This window comes from Sminthopsis crassicaudata, chromosome 1 (genome assembly GCF_048593235.1).
Source record: "Sminthopsis crassicaudata isolate SCR6 chromosome 1, ASM4859323v1, whole genome shotgun sequence".
Lineage (NCBI taxonomy): Eukaryota > Metazoa > Chordata > Mammalia > Dasyuromorphia > Dasyuridae > Sminthopsis > Sminthopsis crassicaudata.
In genome coordinates, this window is record NC_133617.1 from 338,561,935 (window position 1) to 338,578,492 (window position 16,558).

Below are 16,558 nucleotides of genomic sequence, written 5' to 3' on the forward strand. Positions count from 1 at the left end.
ATTCAGAATAAACTAGAGATAATCAAAAGGTACTAATATTAAGTATATTCTGGAAAGAATTATTACAGAAATTGAGATTTTAGCTGGAATTGAATGATTCCATGGAGGTCAGGTCTGGAGAGAATTATAGGAATGAAAGTCATTGAAAATGATAAGCAAGAGATAATGTCTTGTGACAAAAATAACTCAGATAACTGGATCAATGGACTGTATGTCAGGGAGTACAGTTTAAGGGACTAAAATATCCTAGGGAGTCTCAGAATGCTCGGTCATTAGCATATGCCAGTCCTCATTGTGTATGTTTTTTGTTTTAAAGAACTTAGAAATTGAAACAGGGCATTAGGATTTAAATAATAATTTGTTCCAATGGGTCTATTTTCATTGACATTACATTGTTGCTTTGTAGAGAAAATGAAGAACCAAGGAAAACCTAGGAATAGTGTATGATTGGTATTCTTTATTCATGAAACTTCATGTGTGAGAGAGAGTACGTCTCCAAGTGTACTAAGAGCTTCTTGATCCCGTAGCTTTACCATTTTAAGTTGAGATTTTTCCTTTACTTACATCTTTCAGTTTCAGATCTGGATGTTTCAAAAAAAAGACCTTTCTGAGATTTAAACCTTTGAAGGAATGCTGAAAGGTAAGAGGAAAGTGATTCTTCTCTCTCCAATTGCTAGGAGGACTGTGAGCCTGACAGTCTAAGGTCTATGAATTTACCAATTGCTTAGAAGCTTAGAATGTCTCCAATAGTAAAGATAAAAAGCTGCTTTTGCTTTGGGAAAAGGAAGTCTGCTGCATTTGTCTCTCCAATTCACACATTTCTTATCTCTGTAACCCCAGCAAAAATCCTGCTTCTAGATACATAAGCACATCAAATAGCAACAAAAGGGTTAAAATCCCCATGAAACTCCTTTTATGGGCTGCTTCATTTCTTAAACATAAACTGACATCGGCTATTTCATTTTGTTCAATGCATCAAAAGAGATTTCTTTCTGTAGGAATCTTAACATCCAAAAGTAATTGGCAATCATTTGAATTCTCTAACAGAAAAAGAAATTTTCCTTACATATACACACACCCAAGTTTTTTTTTTTTTTTTTTTTTTTTTTTAATGTACTTTGAGAATGTACAAGAAGAGCAACATCTGGATATTTACACATCAAAACAAAAAAGCATTCCTTTTTACTTCACATTGTAGGGATTTACTAGAATAGCTACTATTTTTTTCTTTTGTTTTCTTCCCAGAAAAATATAGAAATTGAAAGGGAGAAAAAATCAGTCCAGATGGGATAGGTTATGTTTAGATTTTAATTAAAGGACTATTAATTTATCAAAGCAGAAATGTTACATTTAGATAAAATTTCTTTTAACAATTTTTTTTCTTTTTTCTTTAAGATCTCCATTCACTTATAATTTTAAAAACAAAAGAGGATAATTTTGTTCTCTGATAGTTAAACATGGATTCTTTGGAAAATGTGGAAATGAGGAGCAATTTTTAAATTTAAGTCCAAATTGAACCTACACATTTTTATCATATATATGTCAAAGCAAACATTTAATAGCATATACTTCAAAACCAAGCAGCAAACCACATAAAGTTACAGAAGGTGGATGGGAGAAAGTGAATAAAAAATTTCAAATATTTTTAGGCGACTTCCGGCCAAGATGGCGGCGTGGAGGCAGACAGCTGCTTGAGCTCCTCGTTTTCTCTCAGAACTTACTTCATGACAAGCCTCTGACTTAATGCTTGACCCAGAAAGAAATCCACAAATTATCACCAAGAGAAGACATCCTTGAAAGTCACCAGAAAAGGTCTGTGTTTGTTCGGGGGAGGGTCAATCAGACTGGGTGCAGACTGAGGCCAGACAGCCAGAGCAAGACAGGCAGCTCACACAGCTCAGACCAGAGGGGGAGGGGTGTGATCTCTGCCATTTCTGTGAAAGGGCTTTTGCCCCAGGGTGGATGCTCCGTCTTGGCAGCAAGCCAGGAGCAGTGGAGAGGGTGTAAACACCGGAGGTGAAGATTAAAACCCCAGAAAGCCAGCATCTCTCAGAGGCCGGCCACCCCCAACCCCCACCTGGACTGATTCGGTGCGTTCTCAGAGCCTCAGAGCGCAGACTCAGTACAGTCATTGCTGTTCTGTTAGTGACTCTCTGCTGCCCTACCCCCAGTCTGTAGAGGAAGCCCATTAATACCATCCAGCCCTATCCCCCGCAAAACAGACCAATTGTTTCTCTTGTCAGTTTGTTTTCTTTGATTCCTACTCTGACAAAATGAACAAAAAATTCAAAAGGGCTCTAACCATTGACAGCTTCTGTGTGGAGAGGGAGCAGACTTCAAATGCTGAGGAGACTAGGAACAGACTGTCCCCAGATGTATCCCCTGGGAGGGATATAAGCTGCCCCTCAATACAAAAGAACCTCATAGAGGAAATCAAAAAGGCTCTCACAAGAGAGCTGGAAGAGAAATGGGAAAAGGAAAGGGAAGCTTGGCAAGAGAGCCTGGAGAAGTCATCCCATGCATTCAAAGACAGAGTGGATATAGAAATCAAATCATTGAGAAACAAGATTAGTGAGCTGGAAAAGGTAAACAACTCCAAGGAAAACAGGATTAGTGAGCTGGAAAAGGTAAACAACTCCAAGGAAAACAGGATTAGAGAGCTGGAAAAAGAAATCAGCTCTCTAAAAAATAAAATGGATAAAATGGAAAAAAATTCCATAGAAGATAAAAACTCAATTGGACAATTACAAAGAGATAAAAAAAAAAGTGAGTGAAGAAAATACATCATTGAAAATTAGACTGGAACAAGTAGAAATGAATGACTCAAGGAGAAACCAAGAGGGAGTCAAGCAAAACCAGAGAAATGAAACAATTGAAAAGACTGTCAAGTACCTTACCAGAAAGACAACAGACCTGGAAAACAGATCCAGGAGAGACAATTTGAGAATAATCGGACTCCCTGAAAAATGGGAGGAAAAAAAGAGCTTGGACACCATTTTCGAGGAAATTATCAAAGAGAACTGCCCAGACGTTTTGGAAACAGAGGGTAAAATAGACATTGAAAAAATTCATCGATCACCTACTGAAAGGGACCCTAAAATCAAAACGCCAAGAAATATAGTGGCCAAGTTCAAGAACCATCAGACAAAGGAAAAGATATTGGAAGCTGCTAGAAAAAAACAATTCAGATATAGAGGATCCACAATAAGGATAACACAGGATCTAGCAGCGTCCACATTAAAAGAATGCAGGGCCTGGAACATGATATTCCGAAAGGCTAAGGAACTTGGTATGCAGCCAAGAATAACTTACCCAGCAAGAATGAGCATCGTTTTCCAGGGAAGAAGATGGACATTTAACGAAATAAATGAATTCCATCTATTTTTGATGAAAAAACCAGACCTACATAAAAGGTTTGATCTTCAAATACAGAACTCAAGAAACTTCTAAAAAAGGTAAAAAGAAATCTTGAGAACTTTACTTCTGTCAAAAAAATATGTAAAGAACATATGTACTATTTGTCTTAGAAACTAGAGGTGGAAAGGAGATTATATCATAAAAAAATATAAAGTGGTGGTACTACATCTCATGAAGAGGCAAAGGTAACCTATTATATCTGAGAGAAAGAAAGGAGGGAGATGAACATAGCTTGTATCAATAGACATATTCGATTTATGGTGAAACTTCTTCCACTTCATTGAAAAGTGAAAGGGAAGGAGTAAGCTAAGGGGAAGGGAATACAGTAATTTCGAGGAAAAGGGGTAAAATAAGGGGAGGATCTTTAAGGTGGGGGAGGGATCCTAAAAAGGGAGGGCTGTGAAAAGCAAGTGGTGTTTACCAGTTAAATACTGGATAGGAGGGTAAAAGGGAAGGAAAGGGGAAAAGCATAAGCAGGGGTTAATAGGATGGCAAGCAATATAGAATTAGTCCTTCTAACCATAAATGTGAATGGGGCAAACTGCCTCATAAAGAGGAAGCAGTTAGCAGACTGGATTAAAAGTCAGAATCCTACTATATGTGGTTTACAGGAAACACACCTGAAACAGGATGAGACATTCAAACTAAAAGTAAAAGGGTGGAGCAGAATCTATTATGCTTCAGGCAAAACCAAAAAAGCAGGAGTAGCCATCCTCATCTCAGATCAAGCAAAAACAAAAATTGATCTAATTAAAAGAGATAAGGAAGGGCATTATATCCTGCTAAAGGGAAGCATCAATAGTGAAGCAGTATCAATATTAAACATGTATGCACTAAGTGGTGCAGCATCTAAATTCTTAAAAGAGAAATTAAGAGAGCTGCAAGAGGAAATAGATAGCAAAACTATAATAGCGGGAGATCTCAACCTTGCACTATCAGAATTAGATAAATCAAACCACAAAATAAATAAGAAAGAAGTCAAAGAGGTAAATAGAATACTAGAAAAGTTTGATATGATAGATCTTTGGCGAAAGCTAAATGGAGACAGAAAGGAATATACTTTCTTCTCAGCAGTTCATGGAACCTATACAAAAATTGATCATATACTAGGGCATAAAAACCTCAAAATCAAATGCAGTAAGGCAGAAATAGTAAATGCATCCTTTTCAGACCATAATGCAATCAAAATAACATTTAATAAAAAGCCAGGGGAAAATAGACCAAAAAATAATTGGAAACTAAATAATCTTATACTAAAGAATGATTGGGTAAAACAGCAAATCATAGACATAATTAATAACTTCACCCAAGAAAATGACAATAATGAGACATCATACCAAAATGTGTGGGATACAGCCAAAGCAGTAATTAGGGGAAGTTTTATATCTCTACAGGCCTACTTGCATAAAATAGAGAAAGAGAGGGCCAACGAATTGGGCTTACAACTAAAATTGCTAGAAAAGGAACAAATTAAAAACCCCCAGACAAACACAAAACTTGAAATTCAAAAAATGAAAGGTGAGATTAATAAAATTGAAAGTAAAAAAACTATTGAATTAATTAATAAAACTAAGAGTTGGTTTTATGAAAAAACCAACAAAATAGACAAACCCTTAGTAAACCTGATTAAAAAAAGGAAAGAGAAAAAGCAAATTGATAGTCTTGAAAATGAAAAGGGTGAACTCACCACTAATGAAGAGGAAATTAGAACAATACTTAGGAGGTACTTTGCTCAACTTTATGCCGATAAATTCGATAACTTAAATGAAATGGAAGAATACCTTCAAAAATATAGCTTGCCCAGATTAACAGAGGAAGAAGTAAGTAGTCTAAATAGTCCCATCTCAGAAAAAGAAATAGACCAAGCTATTAACCAACTTCCTAAGAAAAAGTCCCCAGGACCAGATGGATTTACAGGTGAATTCTACCAAACATTTAAAGAACAACTAACCCCAATGCTATGTAAACTATTTGAAAAAATAGAGATTGAAGGAGTCCTACCAAATTCCTTCTATGACACAGACATGGTACTGATACCTAAACCAGGTAGATCGAAAACTGAGAAAGAAAACTATAGACCAATTTCCTTAATGAATATTGATGCTAAAATGTTAAATAAGATATTAGCAAATAGACTTCAGAAAATCATCCCCAGGATAATACACTATGACCAAGTGGGATTTATACCAGGAATGCAGGGCTGGTTTAATATTCGGAAAACTATTAGTATAATTGACCATATTAATAATCAAATTAATAAAAACCATATGATCATCTCAATAGATGCAGAAAAGGCATTTGATAAAATCCAACATCCATTCCTACTAAAAATGCTTGAGAGTATAGGAATAAATGGACTATTCCTTAAAATAATAAGGAGCATATATTTAAAACCTTCAGTAAACATCATATGTAATGGTGATAAACTAGAACCTTTCCCTGTAAGATCAGGAGTGAAACAAGGTTGCCCACTATCACCATTACTATTCAATATAGTACTAGAAACTCTAGCCTTGGCAATAAGAGCCGAGAAAGAGATCCAAGGAATTAGAGTAGGAAATGAAGAAATCAAATTGTCACTTTTTGCAGATGACATGATGGTATACTTAGAGAACCCCAAAGACTCTGCTAAAAAGCTATTAGAAATAATTCAGAATTTTAGCAAAGTCGCAGGATACAAAATAAATCCACATAAATCCTCAGGATTTTTATACATTACCAACACAATCCAACAGCAAGAGATACAAAGAGAAATTCCATTCAAAATAACAGTCGATAGTATCAAATATTTGGGAATATATCTACCAAAGGAGAGTCAGGAATTATATGAGCAAAATTACAAAACACTTGCCACAAAAATAAAGTCAGATTTAAATAATTGGAAAGACATTCAGTGTTCTTGGATAGGCCGAGCGAATATAATAAAGATGACAATACTCCCCAAACTAATCTATTTATTTAGTGCTATACCAATCAGACTCCCAAGAAACTATTTTAATGACCTAGAAAAAATAACAACAAAATTCATATGGAAGAATAAAAGGTCGAGAATTACAAGGGAACTAATGAAAAAAAAGTCAGAGGAAGGTGGTCTAAGTGTACCTGATTTAAAGCTATATTATAAAGCAACAATCACCAAAACCATTTGGTATTGGCTAAGAAATAGACTAGTTGATCAGTGGCATAGGTTAGGTTCACAGGGCAACATAGTGAATAAAAATAGCAATCTAATCTTTGACAAACCCAAAGATCCCAAATTTTGGGATAAGAATTCATTATTTGACAAAAACTGCTGGGAAAACTGGAAATTAATATGGCAGAAACTAGGCATGGACCCACATTTAACACCACATACTAAGATTAGATCAAAATGGGTCCAAGATTTAGGCATAAAGAACGAAATCATAAATAAATTGGAGGAACATGGGATGGTTTACCTCTCAGACTTGTGAAGGAGGAAGGAGTTTATGTCCAAGGGAGAACTAGAGACCATTATTGATCACAAAATAGAACATTTTGATTACACCAAATTAAAAAGTTTCTGCACAAACAAAACTAATGCAAACAATATTAGAAGGGAAGTAACAAATTGGGAAAAAATTTTTACAGTTAAAGGTTCTGATAAAGGCCTCATCTCCAAAATATACAGAGAATTGACTTTAATTTATAAGAAATCAAGCCATTCTCCAATTGATAAATGGTCAAAGGATATGAACAGACAATTTTCAGATGATGAAATTAAAACTATTTCCACTCATATGAAAGAGTGTTCCAAATCACTATTGATCAGAGAAATGCAAATTAAGACAACTCTGAGGTATCATTACACACCTGTCAGATTGGCTAAAATGACAGGAACAAATAACGATGAATGTTGGAGGGGCTGTGGGAAAACTGGGACACTGATGCATTGTTGGTGGAGTTGTGAAAGAATCCAACCATTCTGGAGAGCAATCTGGAATTATGCCCAAAAAGTTATCAAAATGTGCATACCCTTTGACCCAGCCATACTACTACTGGGCTTATATCCCAAGGAACTACTAAAGAAGGGAAAGGGACCTGTATGTGCCAAAATGTTTGTGGCAGCCCTTTTCATAGTGGCTAGAAGCTGGAAGATGAATGGATGTCCTTCAATTGGAGAATGGTTGGGTAAATTATGGTATATGAATGTTATGGAATATTCTTGTTCTGTAAGAAATGACCAACAAGAGAAATACAGAGAGGCTTGGAGAGACTTACATGAACTGATGCTGAGTGAAACGAGCAGAACCAGAAGATCATTATACACTTCAACAATGATACTGTACGAGGATGTATGCTGATGGAAGTGGATTTCTTCAACATAGAGAAGAGCTAATCCAATTCCAATTGATTAATGATGGACAGAACCAGCTACATCCAGAAAAGGAACACTGGGAAATGAATGTAAACTGTTATTTTTACCTTCTGAATCCAATTCTTCCTGTGCAACAAAAAATTCGGTTCTACACACATATATTGTATCTAAATTATACTGTAATATATTTAACATATATAAGACTGCTTGCCATCTGGGGGAGGGGGTTGGGGGAGGAAGGGAAAAAATCTGAATAGAAGTAAGTGCAAGGGATAATGTTGTAAAAAATTACCCATGCATATGTACTGTCAAAAAAATGTTATAATTATAAAATAAAATTAAAAATTAAAAAAAAATATTTTAGGCAATTGGAAAACATATTGCCTGCATTTGGATAACATTATCATTGAGAAACAATATACATAGGTTTAAGTTTTTTCTGTGTCAATTACTAGTTTTATGAATTTGAGAAAATAACCTTTGTGGCTCTCAATTTCCTCCTCTGTAAAGCGAAGGGCTGATATTAGATTGATTTACTCAGTTTTAAATATAGGATCCCATTATAAACTTGGAAAGAGTGAAAAGTTTTGTTTGTGTGATGTTGAATATCCAAGTATAGAAAAATTAACTTTTTTGAACTAACCATAATTGCCAATGATAACCAACATTTTTTTGCAGGCATATAGACCAATAAAGACCATCATGTGGAAAAAGGAAGAGTTGGTTCTTCTGGCTTCATCTTCATTCAGTTCATTTTTAGTGCCATGAATGATACCTATTTGTAGTCCAACCAGGAAAAAATTTTGGGTACTGGGGGAACCTCAGACCTCACATAAATTCTTTGGGGTTTTTAGGGGGATGTATGTTCATGTTAAAGAATGATTATATCAGAAATTTAATTGAAGTTTAAAAGTACGATTTTAAACAGATATCAGATACTGAAAAAAAGATAAAGGATTTGAGTCAGAATGAAAAGTGGAGAAAATAGTAGTTATTCTTCGTCAGGGGCTTTTGGTCAATTTATCTCACTATCATAGTCCAAAAATGTACTCTAAAATATTTTAATATTGATGACAGAAGCTTTCTGAATCTCCTAGAGCATAAAACCATTAGGGAAGACTAGCAAAGAGGATACAACAGAAAGAACAGTACCCTGGCCAGCAGAGAACAAGAGAAGCATGGTAACATCACTACAAAACACTTGTGATGCTACAGAGTCTAAAATATTAGTTGGTCTAGACCTATCAAAGTTCTGAATATGCATGTCCCTACATGTGTGTTACTCAAGTATGTCTACTAGCCACAACCATACTGGATTATGTGCCTTTTCACAGTATTCCCTGGCCATACATTCCATTTCCATACTTTAACATGTGACCCCACTATATGTATTTCATCCTCATATATAATTATCTATGTCTATGTTTCCATACTGGTGGTATATAAGCAGGAGGGAGTTTTTACTCTGTAGTTGCATGGAAAGATATTTTTGACCCTAAGCTTAGATTATCTTTTATTAAATATATCTTAATTTGGAACAATGTGCAGCAGGTAAGTTATCATTTTGATTAGTGTTGTACTACATAATAACTTAAAATTGAGATTGTTTTATGGGAATCCACACGAGTGGATTCTGAGAGCTATGTAAATCTTTGAAAATATGATGGCTTTTAACTCTTTTTTTGTTTGTTAGTTTTTCATTGAGGTATATAGTGGCTTTAAGGTTAAAAAAAGAGTAAGTGCTAATAAGAATATCTAGTCCATAGCGTAATACATTATTATTCTTAAATAAAGTTTGAGAAGTTCTTCTCCCCCTTTCCACTCTGGTTCTTTATTAAGTGAAAAAAATTGAGACTGAGTATGAATACATAATGTATTATTAACTCTATTGTTACATAAAATGAATCAAGTGGAAATTTCCATGAAAAATTTGAGAGAACTAATTTTTCCTTCAGAATATTGTAACTAAAGTTACTGCAGTTTAAATGATGCTGACCTAAATAATTTCCTTACTTTTGAACTATCACATAAAATTAAACTGATAATTATTTTTCCCCTAATAAGGATATATCTAGATATAAGGTAATCTTTTGGGTGGTTCTCATGTCACTGGAATTGATAAGATAAAAGTTGTGTATTTAGAAAAGTATCCTGTGGAATATAGGAATTCCTGTCTTCAAATAGCATTTTGCTTTTTTATCACTTTATACACATTTTTTATATTTCTATGATTTTCTTGAAGTTTCCATATCTTGATCTACATCAATTATATTGTTATGTTTTTAATCCCTTTTCCAATTTTAACATCTTCCCAATTAATGAACAATTACTTTTTTTTTTTTCTTGCCACACAGTAATGCTAGGAATATTTTGAATTACATTGGATTTTTTTCTGCCTAAATTTAATTTCTTCCATGTTGCTAGTGATTTTTATAAAATAGTGATTCATTATCCTAGTAAGCTGGGATTTTGTGTTTATCGACCATTTTCATATTACTCGACTTTTTTTTTTTATTCTGTGTGCCACAATCCTATTCTGATCCATCTCTGTATTTTGTAACCACTGTCAGATTTCTTTCTTTTTTTGTTGAGAATTACAACTTTGTAGTATAATTTGAGATCTAGTAATCTGATACTGATAGCCCCCTTTCTTTTCTTTTTTTCACCATTATTTTCATTGGGTTTCTTGAAAGTTTTAACTTTATATGATCTTTTTTATATTTTTGTAAAATAAGTATGGTACTCTATAAGTAAATTAATTTAGTTAGAATTGTCATTTTATTGACTCAGTGCAATAAGCAATTAATGTTTTCTCAATTATTTAGTTCTGCATTTCTGTTAATAGTAGATTATAATCATATTTATATACTTTTATATCTTGGTTTTATGGACTCAAAAGTTTTATACATTTTGGAGCTATTTTAAATGGAAATTATTTTTCTCCTGCTTGGTATTATATAGATATGCTGATTAATTTGTGAAGATTTACCTCACATCTTACAAGTTTGCTAAAGTTTTTGCCTTAATTTTGAGTTAAATCTTTAATTTTATTCCATTATGCCATTTGCAAAAAATTTAAAATTAATTTTCTTTATGTATGCTTATTCAATAAATTATTTCTTATCTTATCGCTTTTACCAATATTTCAAGTAATAACAGCTAAGAGTTAACATGCATATAGTACTTATTACAGTGTATCAGATGCTGTATTAAGCATTTTTTAATTGTTAGCTCATTTTATTCTCCCTATGTAAATTATGAATGTAATATATATATATATATATATATATATATATATAATACATATTAATATAATAAAATATATTCATTATTTCAGAGCATTATAATTTGGCTTTCTTAATGCTGTTGTTTTCCCAAGTCCTTTCCTGTAATTTTTGAGTATATTATTTTACTGATTTAATGTGATTTGATTTGATATAGGATATGATACTTAGCCCCTTTCCATTAACAAGTGAGTTTGCTTAGGGCACAGTAATCGTGTATAAATGAGGTGTGAATAGGGTGAAAAATAGAAACTGAAAGATTAAGAATGCTTCCATTGGCTGACTTTTCATGGAAATTTGCTTATTTTGTCCCATTTAAATACCTTGTAATTAAATTGATTATTCCCATTTGGTCTGTTAATAAAGTTTAAACTATATAAGATTCTGAGACATGTAATATACCTACACTGAGCTCTATTGGTAACATGAGTGTGAATGGAATCAACTTTCATTATCAACCCGCAAACATTTATTAAGTGTATATTATGTCTCAGACACTATGCTTGGCATTGGGAGATATAAATACAAAAGTAAAACATTGTAAGATACCTAGCAATTAAGGAATGACTGAACAAATTGTTGTATAAAATTGTGATGGAATTCAATTGTGCTATAAGAAATGGTGAGTTTGATTATCTTAAAACGACATGGATAGACCATCATAAAACAAGAGTGAAATGAACAGAAGCTAATGAACATTGTATACAGTAATAGAATGGCTATATGTTAGGATCCATGAATGAGCAAATGAAAACCTGTTTTTGTGGAAGTGTGTGAAATCTATCGGCAGATTATTAATATTTGTCAGTGCTATCAGCAGATACATTCTGTAGGCCAACCATTTTATGAAATTGTCTCCAAATCTAATTTCTATCTTTAATAAAAATGCAAATCTAACATCAGGTTTTGACAACAAATAACACTACTGGAATGAAATAAGAGGAGAGGCTGCAAAAACTGCTCATCGCATAGACATGCTCATACTGAATGTCTGAAATATGGACATTGTTCCATGCTTAGAAGATTTTCTGTCATTGACTAGGGAATCATTGTCAAATTCTGCAAACTCACTGTTAACCTTTAAATTTCAGAGTTACTGATCCCATTGTGCATTATGTTCTTGATAATCAGAAATCAATGCTCTCTTTTTATATCCTCAAATTATTAAAGAAAAATAAAATAATTGCTGTTTAATAGGGCTACATTTTTGAAGTCATGGAAATGTTTGTGGGATGAAATAAGCATGGATTAACTAGTGTTTGATCTCCAAACTTTAAATCTAGAATCCTATGTTTCACATTTTTTTTAGTTAAAGTAATAAGGAAGAAGACATGCATGTTCAAAGCTTTCTTTAAAAATCTAAAATATTTAAAAATCTTTTTAAAATAAATGGTGCTTTGAAGAGGAAAATGCTGGGAATAAAGGCTCTCATTCTGCTTTTGGCAATTTTAATTTTGGTATCCATTTTTTTAAATGGTATTATTTCTTCAAAATACCTTCAAAGCAACCTTTTTCTATCTCCAACTAGCCTAGTCTGGGTCCTTGTGTCCTTGTCCCTAGACTTTTGAAAAGACCTCTTAAATTTTCTGCCTACCTTTGGTTTCTGTCTATCCCAAGCCATCATTCACAGAACTGCCAAAATGCTTCCCCCAATTAATGATCCATCTCATCCAATTCACTGTGTATTTATTTTATATGTCATGTATTTATTATGCATGAATATGTTGTATATCATCATAGAAACTCCGGTGGTCAAAGACTTTTTTTCACTTATATCTTTATCTTTATCTCCTAGCATCATAAGTACCACTTAATACCAGACTAAAACATAATTGTTTATTAATTGACTAACATTTAAATACTCCTTAAATACAATGACATTTATATTTGTGTAGTTAGTAAGTAATACTGTGCTTATTCCATAGATTTTTTAAAGTACCAAAAAAAATGATGGATTGATTCCAAAGTAGTACATCCTGAATTTATCCTCTCTATCATTTTTTCCAATTCAAATACCAAAGTTGTGTCTTACAAAGTATAGCCACAGTGTGGTCAGTATTAGCACAGTGCGAATTTGTGAAGGAAAAATTCTCCTCTTATATGAGACATTATGGCCTAACTGTAGATCAAAATGATTTCTGTAATGTGATTTCTCTTCATTACCCTCTGAGTTCTGCTTCTGACTTTATAGACAAAATCATTTCTCACCTGGTATCTCATCATTGAATTTCCTTTGTGCCTAACACCTGCTTTATTTGAAGCATTCAACTATCCCTATCTCATCTATCCTGGAATATTCCTTCATGAGACCAATCCCCTTCGCCCATTACTGAGTTCCTAGGGCATCCATTTTGTATCATGGAAAAGGCAGTCTAGCTTTCAATTCCCTGCTGGTTTTCTCCTGATTATCTGATTGTTGTTGTTTGGTTATTCTAGTCATTTTTTCTTTGTGACATCATTTGAGATTTTCTTGGAAAAGAAACTGGAGCTATTTCTTTTTCCCAGTTCATTTTACAGGTGATGAAATTGAAACCAACTTTCCCAGAGTCATACAGCTAGTAAGTGTCTGAGGCCATACTGTAATTCATAAAGGTAAATCTTCCTGACTTCAAACCTGGCACTGTACCAGTTACTTGCTCTCTCAACTTTACAGACTCCAAAAATTCTAATCTGGGTACCTTCATTCTATGCTGCCTCCTTTGCCCTCCCTTACCATCAGCTATTTCTTGGAATTGCCTTTCTTCATTACAATGTAAACTCTTTGAGGGAAGATAATGTGTTTGTAATATGTTTGGTTGGTTCCCTGAGATTTATTTGTTTGTATTTCTATCTCCAAACAAAGGGCACATGAGAAATTGTTATTTAATGTTTATTTCTTTATTTCACAATGTAAAATATTTGTATTATGAATTAAACCTGTAAATATTTTACAAATTTATGTGATCAGAATCAGAATGCTCTAAATTACAAAGGACAATGGAAGTTATTATGACTATATGTCTGAATATGGAGTGTTACTTAAAGTGGAGAACATTTGATTAGTCAATAGAAATGTGAATAAAATATTTTTTGAAGAACACTGATTTCAAGAAGAAGACAAAATATGTAACTAGCACATGTTTTGAAATAGAAAGATACAGGCAGTCTACTTTTATTTTGGATAGGTCATCAACATAAGCCAGGCCTCCTGCTACAGGGGTGCCTTCTCTCTAGGTTAATTAGCGATTCAGGAGCCAGAGTCAAAATGTTAATTTGAAGCAACTATTTAAACAAAGGGTAGGATGAATCTTAACAGCTGTTTATTGAACATAATTCAGAGAAACTAAAACAATAGAGAGAAATGGTTAGGTAGTATATGAGAGGAAGGAAATAGACTTTTTAGAGAACAGTAGAAAAGATGAACCAAAGTGAATGGAAAATTATTGCAGAATTTCATATAATCTAAGAACTGATAGAAAAGTACCTTTCTCATTTTGGATGTATGGGACCAGGGCACTTCTCACTTGTACCAGTAGCACATTAGCATAACCTGAAAGAAGAAGAGTTCTAAACAATTTATAAGCTCTGGGCCTGTATTGCATGCAGCCTGCTAAAGCCTATGGATTCCTTCTCAGATATTTGTTTTTAAATTAATAAAATACATAGGATTGTAAAGGAAACCAAATTGAAATATAATTTAAAAAAATGCTTATAGACTCCAGGTTAAGAATCTCTGAACTATAGGAACCAAAGAAGTTAAGACTTGGAAATATTTCTCAGGTGGAGTGAAGAAGCTACTATTCCAATAAGTAGAAATCAACACAAATGCCCTTCCCTTCAGGAATACTCTATACTCAGAAAAGATATATTTAGGTATCAATTTCATTTGTAATGTATTTCATATAATGAACTCTATTGATTCCCACCAAACATATTGCTGTGTTTTGTTCCTTTGATTTTTTAGTTAAGATAATCTGGTCAGTTATTTAATATATAAACCTTGCTGCAGCTGTCTGTTTTTCTTTGGATGCTATACCCACTTGAGGAAAGAATAGCAATTTTAAAAAACACATTTTTTTAAATAGTTGAAGTTTTTTTTTTAATTTTATTTTTTTTTATTTCCAACCTTTCCTCAAGTGGAAAATAGGATTGTGAAAAGCAGAAGCACTCAGAATAATTATATGGGCACCTGTCATCTCAAGATTATTTAAAGGAACTTCCACTGAAACTCTGTTTGCTTATCTCATCATGACATGTGATTGTTCCACTGCATTCTTTTCTTTTTCAAGTTTATTTTTCAAAACATATGCATAAATAATTCTTCAACATTAACCCTTGCAAAACCTTGTATTCTGGAGGGTGGAGCCAAGATGTCAGAGAAGACACACATGAACTTCTAACCTCTCTCTTACTCTCAAAACCAACTATTTAATTCAGCCTCATAAATAGAGCTTGACTGGTAAAAACCACGAAGATTAGAAACACAACAATTTACAAGCTAAAGAGAATCTGGAATTTTGTCAGAAAAGGTCTGTCCTGAGGGTTGGAGAAAAAGACTGGCACAGAAAGAGATAGACTAAAGGCTAGCATAGTGTGCAGTTCGGGCTGGGAGGCCTCTGGGGTTAGAAAAAGCTACAGAGACAGAGGACTCTAGCATAGGTTGATTGCTCTACTCTGCTTACATAACAGCAGATCAGCAGAAAAATCAAGCCACTTAAAAAAAAAATGTCAGAAACTGCCTATAGCTAACCCAAAGGGGAAGTGACTCAGCACAGATCACTACAAGGCTGTGCAGCCACCTTCTGCTGTCCAGGTCCTTTCCTTGGGGCAGTTAAGAATCTGCAAGGCAGTGGGACACAGCCTGGGGCAGCCTCTAATCTGCACATTGGGAGGCTCGGCCTGAGGCAGTGGAACTTACACAGCAGCAAAACTTCCGCAGCAGCAACTGTGCTTCCCCGGGCAGAGACACTTCTAGTCTGTGTGCCAGGGCTATTTGCTGGTCAGCTGCTAATATCCATGGCCTGGGGGGGTGTTGGTAGGCCACACAGTGGGGGTTTTTCACTGGGCACTCCGGCAGCACAGCTGTGCTAACCAGCTCTGAATCACTTCTGGGGAGGGGGGGAGTCTCTCCCAGAGCACTCTCCTACATTTGCAGTTGCAGCTCATTCACAAGACAGCTGCCATCCAACCTATCCCTCTTCTGCAGAGGAAGCCCAGTAACCTGCTTACTCTGAAGGCAGATGTCATAGGTTTTAAAAAATGAGTAAAAAAAAAATGAAGAAAAGATTGACAGTTTCTATACAGAAAAAGAGTGGGTTTCCAACCTCTAGGACACTAACAGCAGACAGTCTCCAGATAATACCTTGAAGGGGAATGTTACCTGGCCCCCATCACATAACTTTCTCCTAGAAGAGACTATTAAAGACCTCAAAAGAGAGTTAGAAGAAAAATGGGCAAAGGAAAGAGAAGCTATGCTAGAGAGTAACAACTTCCTGAAATTTGAATTGGAAAAAATAAAGAATTCACAGGAAGTGCAGGGAAA